This window comes from Camelus bactrianus, chromosome 12 (assembly GCF_048773025.1).
Source record: "Camelus bactrianus isolate YW-2024 breed Bactrian camel chromosome 12, ASM4877302v1, whole genome shotgun sequence".
Classification (NCBI taxonomy): Eukaryota; Metazoa; Chordata; class Mammalia; order Artiodactyla; family Camelidae; genus Camelus; species Camelus bactrianus.
The window spans coordinates 30,455,287-30,481,184 of NC_133550.1; the positions used below are offsets into that span (position 1 = coordinate 30,455,287).

At 38.3% G+C, this 25,898-nt stretch overlaps 1 protein-coding gene across 6 annotated transcripts in view; it reads right to left on the reverse strand.

Annotated features, from left to right (window-relative positions):
- The window catches only part of ABTB3 (ankyrin repeat and BTB domain containing 3), a 505,725-nt gene that overhangs the window by 396,222 nt on the left and 83,605 nt on the right, over positions 1-25,898 (reverse strand). The gene's annotated exons all lie outside the window — the stretch shown is intronic.

Below are 25,898 nucleotides of genomic sequence, written 5' to 3' on the forward strand. Positions count from 1 at the left end.
TGAAGAAACTGAGATTTGGGTTAAGTAACCTCACCAAGGTCACTCAGAAAGAACAGAAGCAAAACTCAAGCCCAGTTCTCTCTGATTGAAAAATCCTGTTTTTTTTTACCACTCTACCACACTGCTGCTCAGTTAGGAAAACAAAAAGAAGAAGAAAATGAAAAAGAAGAGTAGGTCCGGTAACAGTCAAGGCTAGAAGAAAGTTGCTTCTCAGCTAGGTAAGATCAAAGAAGGTAGGCTAGGAGCAGGAACTGAAAATCGAACAAAATCTTCCTTAGAGATTTGAGAGAACTAGGGGAGGGAGATGACTCAGCTTGGAGCTGGGATAGAAACAGGTAAAACTGAAAAAAATAAAGTCAAATACAGACTTCTAAAATAATCAGGGAGAAAAGAACTGGACAAAGAACCACTGAATTCTGGTATCCAGTATCTCCATATTTCTCTGGTAACACAGGAAATCTCAAAACAAGTTTTTCCTCCCATACTGGATTTGTCCTAATTCAGCTTTTTTGATATCTGATGAAACTCTCATTCTGCAAAAAGCAAAATATTTGATGAATCTTCCACTTGCCTCGTTAGCAATTTCTTCTTTTAGAAGATCCAGGGAGCAATGATGAGGGACATGTGACTAGGGGGAGAGTGCACTGATGAGCTCAGATTTTCAAAGGGCATGTACAAGAAGAGGGAAAAAGGGACACAGAATCAAGACTGAATGTACAAAGACTAGCAAAGCCCAGTAAGAATTATGTCTGAGAGGCTAATGCCCCGAATCTCTAAGGCTTATTTAAAAATGCTAAGAACAACAACGACAAAAAAAGATTCTTGTAAGGGAAATATACACAAAACGTTATGGTAGCTCACAGAGAAAAAAATGTGACAATGAGTGTGTATATGTCCATGTATGACTGAAAAATTGTGCTGAACACTGGAATTTGACACAACATTGTAAAATGATTATAAATCAATAAAAAATGTTAAAAAAAAAAAAGATTCTTGTAGTTTATACAAAGAATAGGCTGCTCCTTGGGGCTGAAACCACAATATTAACAGATTAAAAATTAAAAAATAATAAATAGAAACAAATGGCAAAATAAAATTAGAATAACATATTTACAAAGGAACCAGGAAAGCAAATGTTAAGTGGGATCTAGGGGGAACCACAAGAGATGGTGCAGAAATCCTGGGCTAGCAACAGAGGAGTTGTCACCACTCACTCCTAGGACTGAAGGGACCTGAGGAGAAAGAGATTACCAGAACCTAGGAGAAGAGAGGGTCTTGTAGAGCAAGGAGCCTTGAGAGAGAACAGTAACCTTTAGTACAGAGACCTTGCAGAAATAAAGCTGGGGAGGATGGGTCAGGGGTTAGTCCCTGCCCTTTCCTCCTCTTCCCCTTCAGTGTCTTGCCAGGATTCCCACTGGCCAAATCCATCTAGGATCCGGAGGACAATGGCACCCTTGAATGTAGAACATACAGGGAAGCTCCTAGAGCAGAGAGCAAAGCAGAAAAGGGTGAGAGTGCATCTAGGGGATGCACAGGAGACACCTGGCATGCTGCCTAAACAACACTGTGCTTCTAAAAGTACCACAGGATGTGGGTACCAAATAGTAACCACCAAGCTATCTTTAAAGCACAGTCTTCTCAGCATTTCTCTGGCTACTATTGTTTCACTTAGCTATTACTTTTATCTGAGCCAATGTGGATGGTGCAATACTCCTCCAATTCTGCAAATATTTCTGGTACAAAATGCCTTCTTTCTAGATTGCTGCAATGGAACAATGTTTTTAGGCCTCTGTAGATTTTAGTAGGGTGAGAAGAATCACATGCCCGATTACTTTGAGGCCTGCCACAGAGACAGCTGACAATAAAGATCCATCTTTTCCTTCCCTTTTGTAGCCTTGGTACTAGGAAGCAGCCATCCAATCAGGAAATACATCACCCAGCCTCGTGTTCTTCTAGATGGAGGTCAGGTGACTAGTTCTGGCCAGTGAAATGAAAGAAGTGGTGATGTGTGACTCTGTAGAGGCAAGACTTGGGTATGTGGTTTGACCTCATGCTCACTCTCCTTTCCACAGTGACACTGGAGATCATGTGCAAAGATTGTGGTATCAGAGGAAAGCCCCTATTTCCTAAGTCATCACTTACACAAAAATCATTCAGGAGAGTCACATGACCAGGAATATCTACATTTTGAAAGTGACAAGTAAACTTTGATTGTGTTAAGAGTGGTTGGTTCTTTATTACAGCAGTTAGCATGTTCTGACTAATGTAAGGCACTTTATTACACTGTAGTTACCTCCTGCAATCTCACTTTCAAATTCTCCATGCTCAGCTGCAAATTATAATAGCTGGAATAAAAGACTGGAGTAGAAAATTGTCTATTTGCTGCCTCACCAAGATTCTTCTGTTTGACCATTTTGTGTAGGAAACATTTGTTGTTATTAAAGGACACCCAAATTATTTCTTTTTGATGCAGTTCTGGAATCATATAAAAAACATGGTTTTGAGAAAGAAAAATACCATATGATATCATTCATACATAGAATCTAAAAAAAAAAAAGGACAAGAATATGGTTTTGTAGTATGATTCCAAGTTATACCACTTATGTATGCTGCCTGACCTTGGGCATATCCCATCAGCCCTTCCCTGTCAAACAAGGATATTAATAATGCCTTTCTGTCGGGTTGTTGTGCAGATCAAATAAGATAAGGGATATGGAAACACTGTGTTCAAAATAGAGATTTAGACAAAATTAGTTCTCATCTCCAGTAACAGGGAGTCAAGTTGCATTTGTCTTTTAAGTTCATTCTCTCTGGTCATGGTGCCATCAAGTTAATTCCACCTCCTTTTCTCTCAGGTGGTCAGGTTCACTTCTTTCCGCTCTCTCTCACCTCTATTAACAGGAAAGTAGTTCTTTTCACTGTTTGGAATTTTTGCAATTTGAGCTTTGCCCAAGGAAGAATGATTTTTAAAACATGAATCCAAAACCAAATTAATAGAAATAACATCTTAGGGCCATGGTTTACAATAAAGCTCATTCTTTGCCCTGGGCTGTAGTTTCACAATGAAGTTGTTGCATTTCTCGTATTTACCACCCCCACCAAAAAAAAACCCACTAAACTGTGTGTGTGTGTGTGTGTGTGTGTGTGTGTGTGTGTATACACATCTCCAAATGCCCTGTCTATTATTCCCAATAGAATATGACTTTTTGTTGTTTTAAATTTCCTCTGTGTTTATAAGTAGGATTTTCTTAATCACTGCGTTTTTTTTAACTCAAGACATAAATAGTGGACCTAGTTCATTCCTCTTGTTTTATAAATGAGGAAAGAGAAGCCCAGAGATATTTCATGACCCAATTTAAGTATCACCTCCTCCAATAATTTCTCTTCTCCCTCACAGGCTCAGCAGGGTACCCTTTCTCTATCCTAGATCTTGGTAATAGACAGAACAAGACTCTGAACTGAATCCCAGGAACCTCTGACCTCATGTAAATCCCCAGCCATCTTCTGCTTCTTTTTCATTGGCCCAAATTATGTCACATGATCCCCTTCACTGCAAGGGAGGTTGGGAAAGAGATTTTTTTTAACTGAGCACATTACTTCTCTCCCAAAACCCAGGGTTCTGTAATCAAGTAAGAAGGGAGGACAAATACTCAGTTGGCCACTCACAGTGTCTGCTGCAGTCTGTGAAATATTGAAGCTCAATAAATATTTGTAGTTTGAATGTCAGCACTAGGCGTTCAAGGTTGAATGAGTAAACAAAGTTGATCACAGTGGTAGAACAGGGGCTGGGGCTTAGGTATTCTGAGTTCCACCCCAAAGCTCTTTCTACTGCCTATTACCACCTCAATATCACAAATCCAATAATACAAGTATTTGGTTCTGCCTTCTTTTCAAGAATCATCGTTCTCTCTTTGCAGTATCTGAATTCCTCTAGAAGATATGTAACCAATCCTATTATTGGGGGTTTTCTTTTTAATTCGTCTGTAATACTCACCCCAAAAGCTTAGTAATAGGAATATGATATTGATGGGAATCTAATAAATGTAAGATCTTAGTGGGTTTTGTGGGGTTTTCCCAGTTTTTGACTTACTTCCAGACTCAAATTTATTATGACAGGTAACTCTCTCTCACCCAACACTACAGAGTTATTAATAACTTGCCCTGCTGGATAAATCAGAGACCCTGAAAAAATGTAGAGTAAGCATTTGTTATGCACATATGGGATTTACCAGGTTTTCGCATTTGAAGGTCTAATATTAAGATTCACATGTTGTGCAAGGCTTTGCAGAGGAAAAGACATTTCACATCTTCCTGACTTTGAAAATAGGGTATACTTTGCATGCAAACAAGTCTATGTGAATATAGTGATTTTGAATAAATCACCAAGAGACAAGATTTGAGTAAACTATAAGAAACATATTTCTAAGATAATTTTAAAAGCAGAAAATAAAATTGGGTGCAAGGATTTACATGGACTAGTGGGTGAGGAATTAGTAGGCTGTGCTTTAGGTTGGGATCTGCTTCTAATTACAAGTATGACCTTATGGAACCCCTTTAACATTTAGGAGCTTCAGTTTTGTAGGAAGAGGAGAGGGTTGTACCAGGTGATCTTCATGCTCTGTCCATGTCTAAATTCTGTGATTCCATTTTTTATGCAATGAAATAAAGAGAACTAATTTGTGAAGTTACATGATGGCCAAATCCTAAAAAAGGAAAGCTAACCTTTTGCCAGTGTTACCCTTGGATTTAAGGCTGATAAATTTTTAAATTTATTTATCATATAACTATTATTATTTTGGCATATTACTTCTCATTGGCAATGTACATACTTGTAATCATCAGAATCATACTGTTCCAAATTCTACTCTTTTCACTTGACATTTTATCTTAAATATTTGTTCATATTTTCACAGAATCTTCAAAATTATACTTTTAGTGGTGCTACATTATTCCATGTGGCTGATACGCCACAAATTTCTAGTCATTCCTCCTTTCCCCTCACACATCCAGTTCTTCAGCAAATCCTGTTAGCTGTATCTTCAGATTATATCCAGAATCTGACCACTTGTCAGAGTCCACAGAATCTCACCATCTCCCTTGCAACCATTCTGTCCAAGCTGTCATTATCTGTTGTCTGGATTACTTTCATGGTCTTCCATCTGTCATCTTCGTTTCCACACTTGCCGATTACAGTGTGTATGCCATGCACTGCACTGGAGAGGAACATTGTCATATCTTGACCATCTTTGTCTCAAATCTCCCTAGTGACTTCCCATCTTACTCAGACCATTCCAAATCCTTCCTATGGCCAGGTAAGATCCTGTATGATCTGGTTTTCCTTCTACTTCTCTGACCTCATCTTCAGCCACTGTTCCCCTTGCTCACTCTAGTCCTGCCATACATGCCTCCTTGTCACTCTTGCAAAAGATGCTCCTGCCCAAAGCCTTTGAAGTCACTGCAAGATCCCTAATATGTGCCACTTCCCCATATATCCTCACAGCTCCTTTCTCATTATTTTCAGGTCTCTGTTCAAAAGTCATCTCATTAAACAGGTCTTCCCTGACCACCCTATCTAAACTAGCAAGCATCTTTCAACACTCTTAGAGTCTCTTTATTTTTGTTTATGGCACTTACCACCACCTGACATATTATTTATTTGTCTATAACATTTCACCACCACTACTACCACCCACCAAAAATGGAAGCCTCCTGAAGGCAAGGGTTTTATTTTGTTCACTGCTGTATCCCCCATTCCCAGAACAGTAGGTGGTCAATAAAAATTTGTTTAATGAACTAATTAAACCCCAATATAAGACTCCAGTTATAGGCTGGGTGGTGGAACATTCAGGAAAGAATGTTAGGAGATGATGCAAGACAAGCAAAAGAGATTATATCATGAAGATCCCTGTGTGCCATGTTAAAGTTCTAAATTTCCTCTTTGCCTAATCGGGACCCAAAGAATGTCTTTAATCAGCGAAACAACAAACTCGTATTTTCATTCAAAATGTAAAAGCTGTCAATAGTGGGGAGAATGCATTTGAGATGAAGAAGAGATGGCAATAAGGGGGCTACTATAAAAGTCATGAGAGGGGCCATGCAAACCAGAGCCAAGGTAACAAAAGGAGAAATAGGAGGAGACAGATTCAAGAGATAAAGAGGCAATTAGAACAGTGGGATTTTGAGATTGGTTGTGGGGAGGGAGGACAAGAAAAAGGAGATTTCCAAGTTTTCAGTTAAATCTCTGGAGTGGGTGCGGAGGCCCTCAAAAGAAAAAGATGGAGGAATAGATTTGAGGGTAAAGATGATGAGCTCAGTTTTGAATTAAAGTTAGAGTTATCTCTGAGTTTTCCAAGTTGAGATGCCCACTGAACCTTTGAATATATAATTCTGTATCTCAAGAGAGAAGTTTGAGCTGGAAGTACAGATTTGGCAGTGTTAGCACATAGTCACTGAAATATGAGTCGTTCCTCATGTCAGAAGTGTGTTGGAGAAAGAAGAGAAGAAGGGTTTGGGATAGGACCCTGGGGTCAGGGAGATAATGAAGAAAAAGTTGAAAGAGAGCTCAAAGCAGTGGAGAATCAGTGGTTTTAAGACCACAAGGTGGTTACTGATGTCGAGCTATAGGAGTTCAAGAAAGATAAGTACTGAAGTAGATCCCTTAAATCTATCCATTGGGAAGGTCAAAGGAGATCTTGATAGAGGCAACTTCAGGTTTAAAACCAAACTGCAATGGAACTACCAAGAAGAAAGTAGAAGCTAAAGGCATAATTAAGAATTGGAGAAGACTTTGACAAACACACAAACACAAAATAAAGAACACTGCGTGTAATAGTAAAAAAAAAGAAAAAGAAAAAAAAAGAAGAAGAAGAAGAAAGAAAAAAATTGGAGGAGAAATTTACAAAGCCCTTTTTTTTTCATCTCTTACAATCCAGACCTTTGACGTAACAGAAAAAACTAATCAGCTGGGGGAAAATCACTTATTTTTGGTGATGACCTAACTCTACTAAATGAGTTTGCATGTCTACCTACTCAGCCCTAAGGAAAAAACCAAAAATAAATAAATAAATAAATAAATAAATAAATAAATAAATAAATAAATAAAGGTAGCTGGTTTAAAAGAAATTTTATCTGTGTTAGAGATAGCAGTTATCTTCCCATCATCTTTTCTCACCTTTCTCATCAGTAACATAATTGTGATCTTATTCAGGGAAGCAATATGTTCAGCTAAAAGTCTATTTTTCTCAGCCTCCCTTGCAGCTAGGGAGATATAAGAGTAAATCTTTGGGTGGGGCTTTCAGGAGCCCCCCTTAAAGAAGACTAACTTAGTAGGATGGGACCTCTCTTTTGACCCTTGTTCTTCCTCTTCCTCCTTTCTGAAAAGAAAATGTGATGGCTGGACCTCCAGTAGCAATAATGGGCCCATGGAGCTACCTTGAAGATAGAAGTCACAAGTGAAGATAAGAGCAGAAAATAACACTCAGGTTCTTAATGCTGTCACAGAAATACTATCCTTTTTCTAAAATGTTTATCTACAGGCTTCTTGTAGGTGAGAGAATAAACCCCTAGCTTGTTGTGGTTGAGTCTCTACTATTAGGAGCTGAAACCAATTCCTAAATGATATGTCATCTTATAGTACATCTGACTTTGAATTCCTATTCTGTTCAGGTCTGACCTTCTCCAAGAACTGCCACAAAAGTACTGCAATATTAACAGCACTGAAAAAGCCAGCTGCCTGAGAAACATACTTACCTGGTTGCTGATACCAAAATTCCTGGGATAGTGGCCAGAGCCTTGTTTTGCCATTCAAGGTAAGGCTTAAGTTGCAAATATCCTTGAGAAGATGTCTCATAGACTAACATATATTCTCTGTGTTTGTCCTTGGGTTTGATTGGGGCTGAGAAAAGAACATGATATGGATGAACAGCTGGGAAAGAGTGAGTATCAAAGGGAGAGAAGCTAAGGGCAGAGCCAGGAGGAGGGCTCTAGGGCCAGATGACATATCTCACAAGCTTCACAAGTTTGTCTTAGGTAGGCCCCTTCGAGGGACCAACAGTAAACAAAACAAAACAAAATAAAACAAAAAACTAACATTTATACAGCATACATTCTGTACCATGCACTTTACTTACTTTATTTCATTTAATCCTTACTACATCCCTGTGAAGTTAGGTGGCATTGCTATTACATCATTTTACAGAAGAGAATACTGAGGCACAGAGACATTAAATAAACAGGAGACCTGACATTTGAACCAAGGTCTATCTCACACCAGAGCCTTAGCTCTAACTAATGATAATTTTTTAAAATAATAATAATAATAATAATAGCCAATCAACATCAAGCACTTATTATGTGCCAAGTATTTTACTATATTAACTTTCAACAACCTCATGAGGTATATGCAGCTCATGTCTCCGTTTCATAGAAGAGGAAAATGAGGCAAAGGGAGGTCAAGGAATTTGCCTACGATCCATGTAGTTAGAAAGTGGGAGACCTAGAATTGGAACCCACATTGGTCTCACTCCTGAACTAATAAATATTGAGGGGAGAAGTTTATCTTTTCTAAACTTTTTCAAGGCCTGCCTCTCAATTTTTAACCTACCAAAAAGCCAGAAAATAATACAATGGAATACTACTCAGCCATTAAAAAGAATAAAATAATGCCATTTGCAGCAACATAGATGGACCTGGAAATTGTCATTCTAAGTGAAGTAAGCCAGAAAGAGAAAGAAAAATACCATGTGATACCTCTTATATGTGGACTCTTTAAAAATGACACAAATGAACTTATTTACAAAACAGAGACAGACTCCCAGGCATAGAAGACAAACATGGTTACCATGGGGGAAAGGCAGGAAGTGGAAGAATAAACTGGGAGTTCGAGATTTGCAGCTATTAGCCACTATATATAAAATAGATAAACAGTAAGGTCCTACTGTATAGCACAGGGAACTATAGTCAATAACTTATAATAGCCTATAAGGAAAAAAAATATGAAAAGGAAGATATATATATGTATAACTGAATCACTATGTTATACACCAGAAATTAACACAACATTGCAAACTGACCATATTTCAATTAAAAAAAATTAAAAAATAAAAAGCCAGAAAATAAATGACGTCATGCAGTGCATCTTAGTTGTCCAATGCTCTGTTCACTGTCAGGAGCAAACACCACATAATTCTATTCATAGAGGTATTAATGACCCTCAGGAGAGTAATACCCATTACTCTTCTTATTTTACAAATTTGGAGGCCCAGAGGTCATGAGACTTACCCAAATACAATAAAGGAATCAAAATATACTCTGGTGGGGAGCCATAGGACCCAAGTCCTGGCAGTTTCATAGTGAGATAAAGGATGAAGTTCTGCATAATTCTGAGCTTGTATAGGCCCCACAGATCTCAGACTTAAAGAAGAAATTTTAAAGATTAAACTTTATTTCCCCTCCTCCTCCTGCCTTTGTGGAATAAAGGTCCATTTTTCACTCCTAAGGAATTCACTCATTGCGGCGGTTAGCCTGGGAACAATGTTCACGTGTTAAGGGATCAGGGGCTGCTGGGGCTAGAGGTGCCTGGAATAGAAACAGGCCCCATGGATCATACTGACATCCGAACAAATGCCTTAGAAGGAGAAGGGATTGAGCTGGGATGACCTGCAGTGTTGCCACTATCAGCTGCCACTATCCACAGCCTCCAACATGTTCTTTCAGCTGATAGGAAATGTCACTGAAGTGAATGGAGGATACAAAAGAAATCCCAAGCAGAGGTGGGAATTTACTTTCTGGTGTGTCGGGACTGGCTCTGCAAGCATCTGCTTGGTCTCTCTCTTTGCCAAGACTCTGCGGGGGATGGGTTAAGTTGCCTTGCCTGTGCACTCCAAAAGTTCAAGCTGAAGGTTTGTAAAAGGAGACCGATCTCTGAGGCTGTGTTCAGAAACATTCCAGTGCTGCAGGGAGAGGAAGGAGCTGCACATCGGCAGCTCCATTCAGTTCTACCATGTTCAATAGCCCATGAGTGGACTGTGAAAGCACATGTTGGTTAATGCTAATTTTCACTTGCATTCAAGCTCACTGATAAGCTATTTTTAGTAATATCAAAACAACAAGGAGAAACTGTTTTCTACTTTTCAGATGCTTGAATTGTTTACAGTAGTCCATGCTGCGATGGGCAAGGTGCATGGAGTGATTTTCTAATACTCTGCAGGTGGGCACAACGATTGGCAAACAGCGTGGCAACAGCCTTTGAAAAGTTCATATTCTTGGATCCACTAATTTCACTCAGGAATTTATCCTAAGGTAAGAATTAGAAATGCAAACAATGACTGGCATTCAAGGATGTTGTAATAAACACCTTTTGTTGAAAACTGTGCAGAGCAAATACCACACACTCAGCTTTGAGGAAATTCCCCTTCTCCTGTGGTTGAAATGCCATCTTATCACCCCCATCTCAGCCCCCACTGATTGGAGGAAGCAGTACTGGGCACCTGACCCAAAATGGTCCAGTGACAGTTCCCACCTCTCTGATCAATCATCATTTATTGTTTCAGGGACAGTAATTTTTCAGTTTGGGTTTCACATGCATCTGAAATAGCGCAGATGTTAGTTGCAGCATTATTTATAATAGTGAAAGCTGGAGACATAAAATGTGTTCTAATGCGGGACTGGTTAAAATATGGTGTGCCTATAAAAGGAACACAGCATTGTGATCATCACCATTAGCATTCAAACATGTGCGATACCTTCCATTTAGAAAGGTACATCCTCCCTTGATCCACCACGTCCTCCTCCATCCCACACCCCATCTCTCTCATCCCTTTTCCACAAAACTCCTAGAAAGACTTATCTAAATTCACTGTGCCAGTCTCTCCTTCCATTCTTTCCAGAATCCCCTCTAATCAGGTTTTACGACACCAAAGTTGTTCTTGTCAAAGTCACCAATAATGTTCAGATTGCCAAGTCCATTGGCCAATTCTCAGTCGTCATTTTCTACACCTTATCAGCAGCACTGAACATAGTTGATGGCTTTCATCTTTATGAAATTCTTCTTTCATTGGCTTCTGAAATTTGATTCTTTCTTGTCTTCCTGTCTCCCTATTCAATCTCCGTCTTTTTTTTTTTTTTTTTTTTTTGGCTGGTTTCTCCTCATTTTTCCCACAGAGAGCCCCAAAACTCGGTCCTCAAGTCTCTACTCCTTTCTTTTTATACTCCCTTGGTGACCTCTCCTGCCCATGGCTTTACATTTCATTTATGTACTGATAACTTTCAAGTTCTAGCTCCAACTTGCATTTCTCCTCTGAACTCCAGATGACTATGTCAAACCGCTGACTTTCCTTTTGTACTTGGATATCCAATAGATACCTCAAACTTATCCAAAACTGGGTTCTTAATTTCCCTTATACCCTGAAATCCATCTCTGAAACTTGCTCTTTCCCCAGTCTTCCAATTGAAGTCAATGATTTGCCTTGTTGCCCTATATTAATAGGAGCTATCACTGGATAGTAGAATTATACATGAGTTTTCTGTTTTTCTTTGTACTGTTAAATAAGCAGCATTGATCAGAAGAAGAACCAATCATATTAGAGAAGGGAAAGGAGTCAAGAATAAAGTGTAGCTATGGACTCTGAATTTAAGGCAATGGGTACAAAATGCAAAGTCCTGATGGAAAAGCAGGTAAAATAAGGAGGTAGAAACTGGAAACTGCTGAATTTTTGCATCCTTATGACCAAGAAGGTAAGTAGCCAAAAGCATCTGGAGTTTAACCAAAAGGAGCAGCAGATCTATGTGAGACTGACAATTCCATGACTTATCATTACTGCATGTGCTTCGATCATAACATTTGGTCTGGGTTCTAGACTAGGTAAGAAAAACACCTGAGGCTCAGTTCAAAATTCCTTCTCCTTAGGTTTACTCCTGAAGCAGCACAAAGGGTATAAATAGGACAAGGGTGCAGGAGAGTAAACCTGGCCCCCATTCTCTGTTATCTCAGACAGATGCACCTAAACTTAGCCCACACTCAGTGAGTCTCTGCCAGGTCAGAAGAGCACGAACTCACAGACTCAAAGCTGTCTACACCCCACGGCAGTGGCTAGAAACAACTAATATTACCATAAAAGGCAGCAGCTCTGCTTCTTAGCCAGGCAGGTCATCTAAGCTTAAGATCCTGGTTCCAACACTTGAAATTCTGCACTGGGGTAATCTTCCATTATCTGTACCTGCAGTTCAAGGACAGGAGTTTTTTGTTTCTGTCTGTCTAGGGGCTTTCTATGCGCAAGACCAGCCTGTATTAGTCAGATTCTCCAGAGAAACAGAACCAACAAGATGTGTATATACAGAGAGAGATTTATGTTAAGGAATTAGTTCACATGATTATGGAGGCTTGGCAAGTCCAAAAAAAAAAACAAAAACAAAAACAAAAACAAACAAAAAAAAACTGACGGGGTAGACCAGCAGGCTGGAGACTCAGGGAAGAGTTGCAGTTCAGGCCTGAAGGCCATGGGCCAGCAGAATTCCCTTACGCCAGGCAGTGGGGGAGGTCAGTCTTTGTTCTATTCAGGCCTTAATTGATTGAATGAGGCCCACCCACGTTATGGAGAGTAATTTGCTTTACTCAAAATTCACCGATGTAAATGCTAATCTCATCCAAAAAACACCTTCACAGAAACATCCAACATGTTTGACCAAATATCTGGGCACACTTTAAAACATAATAATATTTTCAACACATAAAATTAGCCACCACAACAGTCTCACTACAATTAAGGGATCCCTACTTCATAATAAGGCAACACCATGCAAGTGAAGTTAAAAATCCACATGTGGTCTAACTGTCCCCACCTGGGGACAAGGTTAGGAAAGGGGTCAGGGAAGGGTTTGTGTAGAAGAGTAAACACATGTGAGTTACGCAGAAAAGGCTTAAATTGAGCTGGTGCACTTTAGGGCCTCTGGGTTCCAAAGGATGTTCTCATTTCTCCTCCTGACTTTCAAGCAGTCCCTGAAGATAATAAGCCATGCGGTTGCACATTAGTGATGTTCCACCTGCTCCAGCCATTGGCATCACTGCCTGGAAGGAACCTTGAAGTGGAGAGTGCCAGGCACTCATTAACCTGTTGAGGTGGCACCAGAGCAGTTGTAGCCACCTACTGATCAGATTGCTATGTTGCTGGAAGACTGAACATACCTGAATATGATCATCAGAGAACAAGGAAACAATACATACTTTATTTTAGAAACTTTCTACCAAAAACATCAAAACATATTTTATATAACAAAAATAACAAGTATAAAATATATACTTGTTGTGGGGAGAGGAAGGAGAGCAGAAGGTAAGGGTCAGGAAATAAGAGAACACAAACAGCAGAAATAGGAGAGACAAAAAACCCATTTCACCTTTTAGAAGCTCTTTCCCCCGTGTCTCACCCAAGTCACTGGCTGGACTGGATCCCTTTGTTCTTGATTCCTGCCATGAATCTAACCTTGAATCCTGGATTCTGATGTTACCTGTTATTTGCTTCTTACAGTCTATTTTTCTGAACTCCATGTATGAGACTGAATATGATTAATTTGATAATAATGTTATGGGGAAAGTCTAAGATTTTTTTCCCCTAACATTTAATTGAGGTGACCTTCGTAATATGGATTTTTAAAAGTTAGTGTGCCATTTCTTATTTATAAAATCATAAATTACAGGGCTGGATGATATCTTAGAGATTTGGGAGGAATCCGAGACCCCGAAAGAATCAGTGACTTGCTCAAGACTGACACCTCAATGAGATGAGCCTCCACTCCAGCTCACCTGTCTTCCAGGGCATCTCCACTGCCTCAGAGAAAGAAAAAGCAAGCTGCATTACAAAGGAGAAGCAGAGCCCCTTCCTGCCGACAGAGGCACTCGACTCCTTCCACGTATTGCACGTTACTCTGGGAATTAATAGCGCAATTTGGTACTAAACAAGATGGCTCATGTGGCTGATCTGGCTCAACTGAAGGATCAGCAAAATGGAAACCTGAGTTTCCCTGGATGATAATCACGAGCAGTCCCCGAAGGGATAAGACACACTATTAAGCCTTTCTGCAAAGCCAATTTGGGGCAATGGTCTGATTGCTGGATAAATCACACCAGGAAATTGAAATGAGTGGTGAGGGTGGCACAAGCAGGGAACATTACAGGGTAGCAAACAGTTCTCTATACCTTAGAGAAATCATCCAATCAGAGGTGGAGAGGAACCACACAGAATGTCCAGGGAAATAAGGAGAGACAAAGAAGAAGAAAAGAGCATATATGAGATGCACAAATCAAAAGGATAAATTAATATTAGAGGTATTATGGAATTAAAAGTAAGAAACTGATGGCTAAAGAGGAAGCTAAAAGGGGACAGAAAAACTACAAGGGAAACAAAAAAAACCAAACTTACCCCTCAACAGTTCATGGACTTCATGATTTATTCATAGTGTATTTTTTAATGCCAGTTTAGACTGGCATAACCACAAAGTACAGAACTTCTGTCCTCTAGCTTTGCTAGCCTGTACCCAGAGAATGCAAATCAGTGTGATACTAAGTATAAAGCATGAACAGGAGAGTCAATTTATTGCAGTTTTAGCCATCAATCATTTATTGACTTATTCAATTATTCAAACATATTTATTGAGTATCTAATATGTACCAAGAGTAAACCCTAAAATAAACAATGGATTCTGGGTGATTATGATGTGTCAAGGTAGGTTCATCAGTTGTAACAACTGTACCACTCTGGTGGGGGATGTTGATAATGGAGGAGGCTATGCATGTGTAGAGGCAGGTGGTATATCAAGAATCTTTGTACCTTCCCCCTCAATTTGCTATGAACCTAAAACTTATTTTAAAAATTATCTTTCAGAAATAATAATACACTTCACCTCCAAGGCCTATTGAAAGGATTAATAGTTTAACGTAGGCAAACTGCTGGAATAGTGAAACAGGGAATATATAAGTGTTATTACAGTTGTTCATATCCATTCATGTCCTGCCAGCCTTAGCTAATTGGAGTTTGTCCTAATCCTTGGCCTCTCATGATCTCAAGAGGGCTGCTGTATCCTCAGGCATCATGTAGTGTTCCGAACAGGAAGAAGGGGAAAGAAAGAAAATGCCATGCCAGTTAAATCTAGCCCTTTTAAAATCAAACCACAAAAGCTTCTCTTAGAATCCTGCCCAACAGATTTTGCTGTCATCTCATTGGACAGAACTGTGCCATGTGGCCACACCTGGCTGGAAGGTGGTGGAAAACAAGGTTGTAGATGGGTTAAGGAGATCATGAATGGGGATTGGGGACTGGACTATGGGCAACAGACAGTGTCTGCCATGGTTTCCAGAGACAGTTGCTAACACTTGACACAACTGTTCTGTTTCATTTTTGTAATTTTTTGTTGAAGTATAGTTGATGTACAATATTATATAAGTTAAAGATGTACAATGTAGTGGTTCACAAATTTTAAAGGTTATATTCCATTTATAGTTATTATAAAATACTGGCTATATTCCCTGTATTATACAATTTATCCTTGTAGTTTATTTTATAATAATAGTTTGCCCCTCTTAATCCCCTACCCCTATATTGTCCCTCACCTATTCCCTCTCCCCACTGGTAACCACTAGTTTGTCTTCTATATCTGTGAGTCTGTTTCTTTTTTCCTTATATTCACTAGTTTGTTGTATTTTTAGATTCCATGTATAAGTGATATCAAACAGTATTTGTTGTTCTCTGTCTGACTTATTTCATTTATGAAAATACCCTCCAAGTCCATCCAAGTTGTTGCAAATGACAAAATTTCATTATTTTTTATGGCTGAGTAGTATTCCATTGTGTGTGTGTGTGTGTGTGTGTGTGTGTGTGTACACACCACATTTTCATTCATTCATCTGTTGACAGACACTTAGGCTGCTTCCATATATTGGCAATTGTAAATAATGCTGCTATGAACATTGGGGTGCATGTAACTTTTCAAATTACTGTTTTGATTTTTTTTCAGATATATATATCCAGGAGTAGAGTTGCTGGGTCATATGGTAGTTCTAAATTTAGTTTTTTGAGAACCCTCCATACTGTTTTCCACAGTAGCTGTGCCAATTTACATTTCCACCAACACTGTATGAGAGTTCTCTTGTCTCCACATCCTCACCAACATTTGTTATTTGTGTTCCTTTAATGATAGCCATTCTGACAGATGTGAGCTGGTTTTGATTTGCCTTTCCCTGATGATTAGTGATGTTGAGCATCTTTTCATGTGCCTGTTGGCCATCTGCATGTCCTTTTTAGCCAAATGACTATTCAGGTCTTCTGCTTATTTTTTAAATTGAGTTGTTTGTTTTTTTGATTTTGAGTTGTATGAGCATTTATGTATTTTGAATAGTAACCCCTCATCAGTCATATCATTTGCAGATATTTTCTCCCATTCAGTAGGTTATCTTTTCTTTTTGACATGTATCTGTTTTTATGTCCACTTTCCCCCTTAATTACATGGATCAAGTTGGTTGAAGTGAATAGTTCCCACTTCTCATCCCAGTATCCACCTGGGTCTCAATTCCTCCACACAAGATAAGGCACTCCAGTTATTCAATTCCAACCATTCCAATCACGTCAACTATTTACTACATTCCTAGTATGTATGCAGAGCTATGCCTTATGCTGCATGAGGACCTGGGAATTTAGAAATGATGTCTGACCTCACAGATCATATAATCTCTATGGCAACAGGGGCCCAAAACAAAAGAATTTGAGAACACTGTGGAAAGAAATCTGGCATTAAGTATGAATAGCCTTAGAAATGTTCAGACCTTTAATCTAGCAATTCCATTCCAACAATATTCTAAGTAAACAATTAATTAGAAAGCCAGATAAGAATACATGCAAAAAGATGTTGACTATGTGCTGTTTTCAATAGCCAGGTCATACAGCTGACTATTAAACAGTCACAAAAATTATGTTTATGAGGAGTTTTTATGTTATGAGAAACATAATATTATGAGGAAAATGCTAATCATGTATTAAGTAATGGGGAAGCAGTTTACAAATGTGCATATACTGTACAGTATAATGGTTAAGTATATAAACTTTAGAGTTGAATGGACCAGTTCCAAGTTCCTCCTGTGAATCTCACCAGTTATTTATTTATTTATTTCAATTTAAACTAACTTCTCCAACCCTCTAAAGCTAACACGGAAAAATGGAGGAGAAAGGAAAAAAATTTTAAGAGAACAGCAATGCCCTAGTAAAGTACCATAAAGCAGAAGGTGCTAGTTTTGAGTGGAGCACAGAACAAGAGAAGGTCTCCCAGAGAGGACTCTGCAGCAAGTCCAGGCTGCTGTGAAAGCAGCTCTACCACTTGGTTCATATGGTCCAGGAGATTCAGTGGTGCCTGCGGCAACCGCAGCAGATGGGGATGCTTTTTGGAGCCTTTGGTAACCCCTATAGATGAATCACAGCACAGACTAAGGATTTTGGAGCAAAGCTCTGCCATCAACTGCAGATACGTATCTCCTTTTGAAAAAATAGTCTTTGCCTACTACTCGGCCTCAGTAGAGACTGAATGACCTACCAAGGTTCCATACAACCTGAACTACATCATGAGTTACATGTTATCTGACCCAACAAGCCATAAAGTTGAGTGTGCGCAGCAGCACTCCATCCTCAGACGGAAGAGGCAAATACATGATCAGGTCCATGCAGGCCCAAAAGGCACAAGTAAGTTACATGAAAAAGTGGACAGATGCCCATGGTCCCCACTCCTGCTACGCTATCTTCTCTTGCCCAGACTGAATCTATAGCCTCACGGGGAATTCCCAGGACCAAAAGGCTGCAAGCTAAGCCATTACATGAGGTCATTTCTAGCCTTCATAGACTGCGGTTCTAAGAAAGGTACAATGTGGGCATCCTTTTATGCAAGCAGAAGGTGCAGAGCTGGACAGCTCAGGAAGAGGGGTTTCTCAGGGGTCAGGGCAAAGCTGTTTCCTTCAGGAGGGTGCCCCAGAAAGGGTGGAATTTTGCCTTATAGCCTAAATGCATGGGCCCCACAATATAGTAATCTCATTCTTAGAGCGCCACCTACTGATAAAGGGCTTTCAGCAGCAGATAAAATGATTTCAAAAAGGTTTTTTATCTCTTCCTAATCTTGGGCTTTAACAAGTATGTTTTTGGAAAGAATGTTGGGTGATATTTAAAAACAAAGGATAGGGGATATAGCTCAGTGTTAGAGGTCCTGGATTCAATCCCCAGTGCCTCTGTTAAGGGCGAGGGGTGGTAGGGAGGATTAAATAAGAAGTTTTTAAAAAAAAATAAAATAAAAACAGAAGTTCTCCCATAAAGGGGCTTCTATAACAGCTTTAACATTTAGGAAGGAAAAGGAAGTAAAGTTTTGCAGGCCTTCTTCAGTATTCCTAAGAAAGAATCAAACCTTTCATTTGTTCTTCCATACAAGGGATCCTTTGCTTAATAAAAACAAGCATTTTCCTGAAAGTTCAGAAGTGTTAACCAAATTTGAATAGAGAAATTTACATTTTAATTGCAGTAAGGAAGATCACTGCTTTAAAGAGTCCCAAGGGGTAATCCTGTTCTAAAGCAAAATAATCACTCCATAATGTTTGCTTTGGTAAATTCAGCCTCTCATTTATTTTGTTTTCAATCTGGACCCACCTGTTCTTGTGACATGAGTTCTGGGCAATTTTAAATGACAGCCTTTAGCTCACACTCTCTTTAGAAGCAAACCAAATACATTCAAAACCCAGTTTGAGCTGGCAGTGAGGCATGTGTAAGAGGTTATTTATGACGTGCTATGCCTGCCTGGACCCAGTGGACAGCCCAGACGGGCCCCACGCTCTTGTCTTTCCCAGGCAAGAAGCCTCTGCCCAGCCATCCCTGGTTTTTCAAATGTCTTTAGCAACTTCCACTCTAGGGTGCTTGCAATCTTTGTGCGGACTCTGTCGCGGTTTTGTAACTAGCCCATCTCTCAGAAAAGAATTTAGTGTAAGATACACTTAAGGGGGTTTAATTACCATACACAAAACGAACCTATTTTAGAAGAATTTTATTCTGACTTGTGGGCCAGGAAGGGAGAGAGCCCTACAATGAGATCCTAAGGCCTGATAATGATGCTGTTCTTATCAGGTGAGATAACTTAAGCCTTCAAGGCTAAGAGCCTTTATAAGATCATTTTATATCTTTAGCTAAAAAAAGAAGGTTCTGAAATCCAGCCACAGTGCTGAATAGTACAAAGCTTTGGGTTCTAAGGTCAGAAAAAACTGGATTTAAATCTCAGTCCTGCCTTTTACTCACTGTCATTTGAAGTGCTGGGTTAAGTTACTTATCTTCTCTGGGACTCAATTTTCTTGCCTATAAAATGGGATAATAAGAGGACAGGCGTACTTCATCAGGCTGTTGTCAAGACTGAGTGTGATACACAGCCTCATACACCTAGAAAGGGCTCCATAAACAGTAGTGATCATTATTAACAGCGATGTTGTCCAATGCAACAGTCCCTTAGCCAGCATCAATAAGAGGATCCGAAGGGCAGAGAGAGGTAGTGCGAAGGGCATTGGGTTGGAAATCAGAAGGTTTTTGTCCCAGTTCCAATTAAGAGCCAGTCTGCTTGGTTCTCTTTGGGCCTCAGTGTCTTCATTTACTAGATAAAATCGCTAGCATACCTGGTCTTTTCAGCTCTGAAATTAAAATCAATGAGATCTGTTGCCTTCGAAGCAGTTTTAAGATTCTGAGTAACTGAAATAATGTTATTTTTATAAAAATGACTTTCCTGAGGCTAAGAAGTAACTTTTCAATCAAATCTTTAGGTTGAGTCTTTCCCCACACATTAGAGCTATCATAAATATGAGAACATTTTGGAGCACAAAGACTTCCTTGTTGATTGTTCTTAAAGGTCTGAGTTGAAATGAGATTCAGGAAAGCAGCGCCTGAGCACCACTGACCCGGCCAAGCGGCTCTCCTCAGGGCACCTGGAGATCTGGCTGGGACAACCCTGAGGTTTAACTGAGGGTTTAACATCGGGTTCCCTGAGGAGCAACTGCCCATTGGGTTGAATTATGTCAAATAGAGGGGCTGCTCATAAAATGGGCAAATATTCCCCAAGGATCAGATATGAACCAACACATTGTACCTTTTAAATGGCTGAGTCCAACATGTGGGAAAATGACCTTGTAATCAAATCAGGCCGCCAGGGTGAGGTCAGCCCAGAATGGAAGTGATTTGGGATATAGAAATCAAATTTATGACCTGTCTTATTCCACCAGCTTTTTATTCATTCTTTGGCTAGGCTGGGGATAGGTGGAGTTAATGTGGCCAGTCTGTGGGCAGCTAGCCTGCTGAGCAGGGGAATTCTCCTTTCCAAAAAATTTAACTTGGTCTCAATAATGAATCAATCCAAGAGCGAGACCCTTAAGAACCATATAAAGGCAAGGTGTAGATATCATATATTAACCCTTGACCAGCAAAGCAATACTGGAACTGGGGAATTCTGCAGTAAAATATAGTATTTCTTTTACCAGCTAACTTTTTTGATTGGCTTTGTTTTGTTTAAAATAGGTGAATTATGTTCAAATGGAATTGCTTAAGACTCAGAACTATTACCTCGGTCCACTTAGAAAACCAACACTACATATTTTTATTATAAAACTAAAATTATAAATAGAAAAATGATAATAACAAAAACAAAAGCTTCCCTTAATCCCAGAACCAAAGAGACCCATGAGTAATGTCTTACAGTATTTTTCTATATATCAATATGTAGATGTAAATAAAATTGATATAGAACCTATGACTTTTTTTCTAACAGCTATAAAGAAAGTTCTAGTGTACTTTGAACATCAAAAAGATCTGCAAAGATTGGATAATGGGCAGGCTAAAAAAACTAAAACTTGTGAAAGTGCATGCCTAGAATGCATGAGGTCCTGGGTTCAATCCCTAGTACCTCCATTAAAAATGAATAAATAAACAAAAACCTAATTACCAACCCTCCCCTCCAAAAAAGCAAACAAAAACACACAAAAACAAAAATAAAAAATAAAATAAAATTTACAATGTTCAAAAATCAGAAGGGCATTTGACTGATATTCTGGAGTAGAGTATAATTTCAGAAAATGAAAATAATTTGTAATTTAAAAGGTGTGCTCTTCGTTTCATAGTTTTTTTTTTTTCTGTCAGATCTATTTGTATATTATGCAGCTTTTTGCTTCTAATATCTACAACAATCTGAGACCTTTCAGTTATGTCCTAGACATCCTTTTTAGTGCTCCCTTTATTGGAAAGAGACTTCAAAGCAGTCCCCAAAATTTAGCCACAAAGATCCTCATTAAACAGTCAAGGAAAGTTTTGTGATTTAAGATGCTATACAGCCCTGAGACTGATGGGATTTCATTGTCTAGTGAAAGGAAAATGTGCAATTAAAACTGACCGAATATAAAACACAATAAAAGCTTTGTGAATTAATAACTTTGAAATAAGTCTGTGATTTGCTATCTTAAGATTCAAGGACTCTGTTTCTATCAGTGTGACCACGTTACCTAGGGGATTTCTTATGCGATTAGGAAAAATTACATTATACAACTTACAACTACATTATGTGGCTTGGAGCTGTACATCTTACATTGTCCTGTGAAATTTAGCTGGATTCTTGTGTGCTGTCTACGCAAGACACATGAACAACAATCGAAGCCAAAAAGTGGCTGTGCTTCAGAAACAGAATTTAGCAGATTAAAGTCTATTATGTTAGCACAGCACTGATTCACAGAGAATTTTTGAATCTGAAAAATTATTGAGGTAAAATGGAAACTGCTGAATATTCCAGTAAATAACAATGTGCGTTGAGCGCTTACTTTATGCCAGATGCGTACGTGACAATTTAATCCTGACAATTGCCCCATGAACCGAGTACTGTTACTTTCCTGACTGTACAGATGAGAAAACTGGAGCACAGCTAGTAAATGGCAGAGCAAAGATTAGACCCCAGGAAGCATAGCCCAGAATCTTACAGTTTAACAAGACCCTCTCTCTTCTCTTCGTTAAAAGAACAAATATTTGCTTAAGATAAATTACAGGCTTTCTCTATGGTTCTTGGTCTACTTAACTCAGTTGTCTTTCAGAACACACTAGAAACTCTGCTTCCCTGGAAGAATTTCCCTGGTTCCTTAAGGGGTTACTTTTGGTCCATTTTCTTTCACTTACCCTCCTAGTACCATATATTTCAAACAGCATAAACCAAACCGTAATTTTGAAAATTACTCATTAAACTAACTGTCCTTTCCAGTAGAGGAGGACAGGAGGGCAGGGGCTATGCCTGTTTTGCTTACCACTGTAGTCTCAGTACAGGGCAGAGAGTAGGCATATGGTAAATCCTTATTGCACGAAATAAGCACATCATAGCTGTCCTTGATGATGTGAGAGGACAGAGAAAATGTGCCCTACATAGAAAAAGCATGCTACATAAAGAAAAAACATAGTGTTATGAAAACAGTTAACCAAAGCAGACAGCAGGATCACCACAGAGATCAGGCGTGACCTCTGCTGGTGGTTCTGGGTATATAGGAGAGGCTGGTTCTCACACAAAAAACTCCTGACATGGCCCACACTCTCCTGCTGCCAGGACCCATTCATTCATGCAGGCTGTCTACCTTTCTGGGGCTCTCACATGGTGCTGTTCTCAGAGTGGTATGACATAAAATAGAAACAACCATTACCAGCCTGACAAGTTCTGCCTGCAAACCTTTGAAGGAAAGGGGGCCAAACAAAAAACAAACAAAAAAACCCAGCTTAGTTACACCAACTTGGAAGCTAGCTTCGATCTGTTCAGACTTTTTGTTGTTCAACTGGCTTTACACAAAAGAAGCAGACACTCTCCAAAGAAGCAGACATTCTCCAAAGAAGCAAACAGTCTCCAAGGACTTTGTTGATTTAGTATAAATACTATCTCTGTTTTATCATGGGCTTCTAATGACTATAGCTTATCTTAACTAACCTGACCTTGTTCATTTGATTTGGGACCCTAGCCTTGTATTATTATAATTCCAGTTTAGTTTGTTTATTCATTTCACATTTTTCTTTTGAAGGCTATTATATGCAAATGCTGTGCTAGTCACTGGGACACAATAGTGAACGAAACAGATGCTACCTGACCTCACAGAGTAGTCTGGTGGAGAATACAGATGTGTTAATAAGCAATTGCAAACACAGCAGGGACTGATGGCTCATGCATGAAATTCACGGAGTTTTTTTAAAAAATCCCTCAAATGGTAAGTACAGCTGGAGAACTGTGTTTGCATTTTTCACTGTTCTCAGCAGATCCTTTATCAATCTTCAGTCTAATTGTTGAGGTGAGACAAAACTACATGAAGAAGGTACAAAAACATGTGTGACTAAAGCACAAACAAATCATCCAGCTTAGCTATTTTGAACTGGATGTAGTGTATAACTGGGGCCAGGCAGGGGCAGCTGTGAATTAGTTACCAAAAGATCTTTTTCAGATATTCTATGTAGATACTATTTAAAAAGAATAAAAAGGCAGATGTTGTAGATTGTATTACTGTTCCTCATCATTCTCTCCTCTCTCCCTGTGATATGATTGTACTTTTACACCCCACTGGCCACATGGTTTGTTTTGCCCAATGCTATGTGCTTGGAAGTATTGTATGCATCACCCAAGCAGAAGCTTTCAGAGCTTTCCAGTAGTTATGCATTGCTCTTTTCCCTCTGACCCAAAGTAGCCTGTCCCAGGAATGGGCTCTTCCTTCAACCTAGGTCCCAAAATGAAGAAGACATGTAGCATAGCTGACCAGTGAATAACATACAAGATGAAAAAGAAGTAAATCTTTGTGGCTGTAAGCCACTAAGACTTGGTGGTTGTTTGTTATTTCACATAACCTAACAAGAGTAGACTAGATCACCAAGTGTCAGACACCCAGCGGGACTCAAACAGAAGCTCAAAAAGAGGAGAGCAAACACAGAACAGATATAACTTCCTTGAACAAGACAAGAAATTAAACATAAAATAAATATTTAAAGAAGTTTATAGTCAAGCCAACAAAGAAGTCAGTGAAGAAATGATTTGAATAACGATGAATTATGTGATCTCTATACATAGTATACTGAACCCAAGAACAGGAATGTATACATTCTTTACAAGCCCCATGGAATAACTTATGAAAAATGACTTGGATACTAACTGTAAAATAGTCTCAACAAATGCCAAAGAATTACTATCCACATTCTCTGACTATAAGACAATTAATTTAGAAATTGATTTTTTTTAATAAACAGAAAAAAGCACACATTTGGAAATTTCAAAATGTACTTCTAAATAGGTCATGGAACAAAGAAATCATAATAAAAATTAGAAAATATTTAAAACTGCACAGTAATACTACTTGTCAAAATTAGTGAGATGTAGCTAAAAGAGTATTTGAAGGGACATTTATAGTACTCTAAATGCATATACTATAAAAGAATAAAAGCTAACAAAATAATTAGCTAAGCACCCAACTTTGGTAGTTAGAAAAAGAAGAAAATAAGCCCAAAGAAAGTAGAAAGAAAGAAATAAGAAATATAACAGTAGAAATTTATAAAGAAAAAACACAAAACAGAGAAGCTCAGTAAGACAGTTTTGGTTTTTTTTAAAGGACTAATAAAGTGAACAAATCTCTGGAAAAAAAGAGAAACCACAAATAAATATTGTTAGGATCCTAAAAGGAATATCATTTTAACTGTTAAAGAGAAAAGAGGATATTATGAACAACTTTAAAATTACAAATAACTAAAAAATAAATAAATAAATAAATAAATAAATAAATAAATAAATAAATAAATAAATAAATAAATAACATACCAAACTGACTCAGATGAATTTAAACTTTAACAATCATATAATCTTTAAAGAAGTTGAATAATTAATCAAAAATCTTTCCACAAAAAATATCATGCCTAAATAGTTTCATGGGGAGATTTTTACCTAATATTTAAGGAACAAGTAAATCCAGTCTTAAACAGATTCTTCTAGGATATGGGAAAAGAAAAACACTTTTCAAATCATTTTATAATGTCAACATAAGCATGAAATGCAACAAAGACAGACAAAAGCAACATAAGAATGAAAAATTATAGGCCAATCCTAAATATTTAGCAAACTGATTCTAACATTAGATAAAAAACATAATTCATCACAAAGTTGGCTTTATTCCAGAAATTCAATATTGGTTCATCTTTTGAAAATATTTTAATATACCACAGCAACAAATTAAGGGAGAAAAATCAAATGATTATCTCAAAAGATGCAAGAAGATAATTTAGTAGAATTAAACATTAAATCATGATTTTGGAAAAATAATTCTTTGCAACAAAATAGAAGGGACAGAAGAAAACTTCTTTAACCTCATAAAACTTATCTAGGGAAAAAAGCTATAGTAAAGATCATGCTTAATGGTGAAATATAAAAATAAAAATATTCTTTTAAGATCAGGAACAAGATTCCTATTTACCACTGTACTAGAGGTCTTAGTGAAGTAAGAAAAGAAAAAGAAATCAAATAGAGTTGAAGAAAAAGGAACAAAACTATCCTTGTTTGCAGCTGACTGGATTGCTACAAAACTCTGAAGAATCCAAAGATAAAGTTTAAAAATTAGTAAGAGAGTTAGCTGAGTTTCTGGTTACAAAATCAGTATACTATAGCAAATTGCACTTGTATATATCAGTAACAAAGAAGATATATACTAACAACAACAACAAAAACAAAATTACTTAGAAATACACGTAATAAAAGACAGGTAAGATCTCTATGGAGAAAATATAAATCTAACACTAAATATTAAATCAATATTAAGGAAGACAAATTAAACAAGGAGGACATTAGACAAAGGTGACTTTAATGCCTTAGTA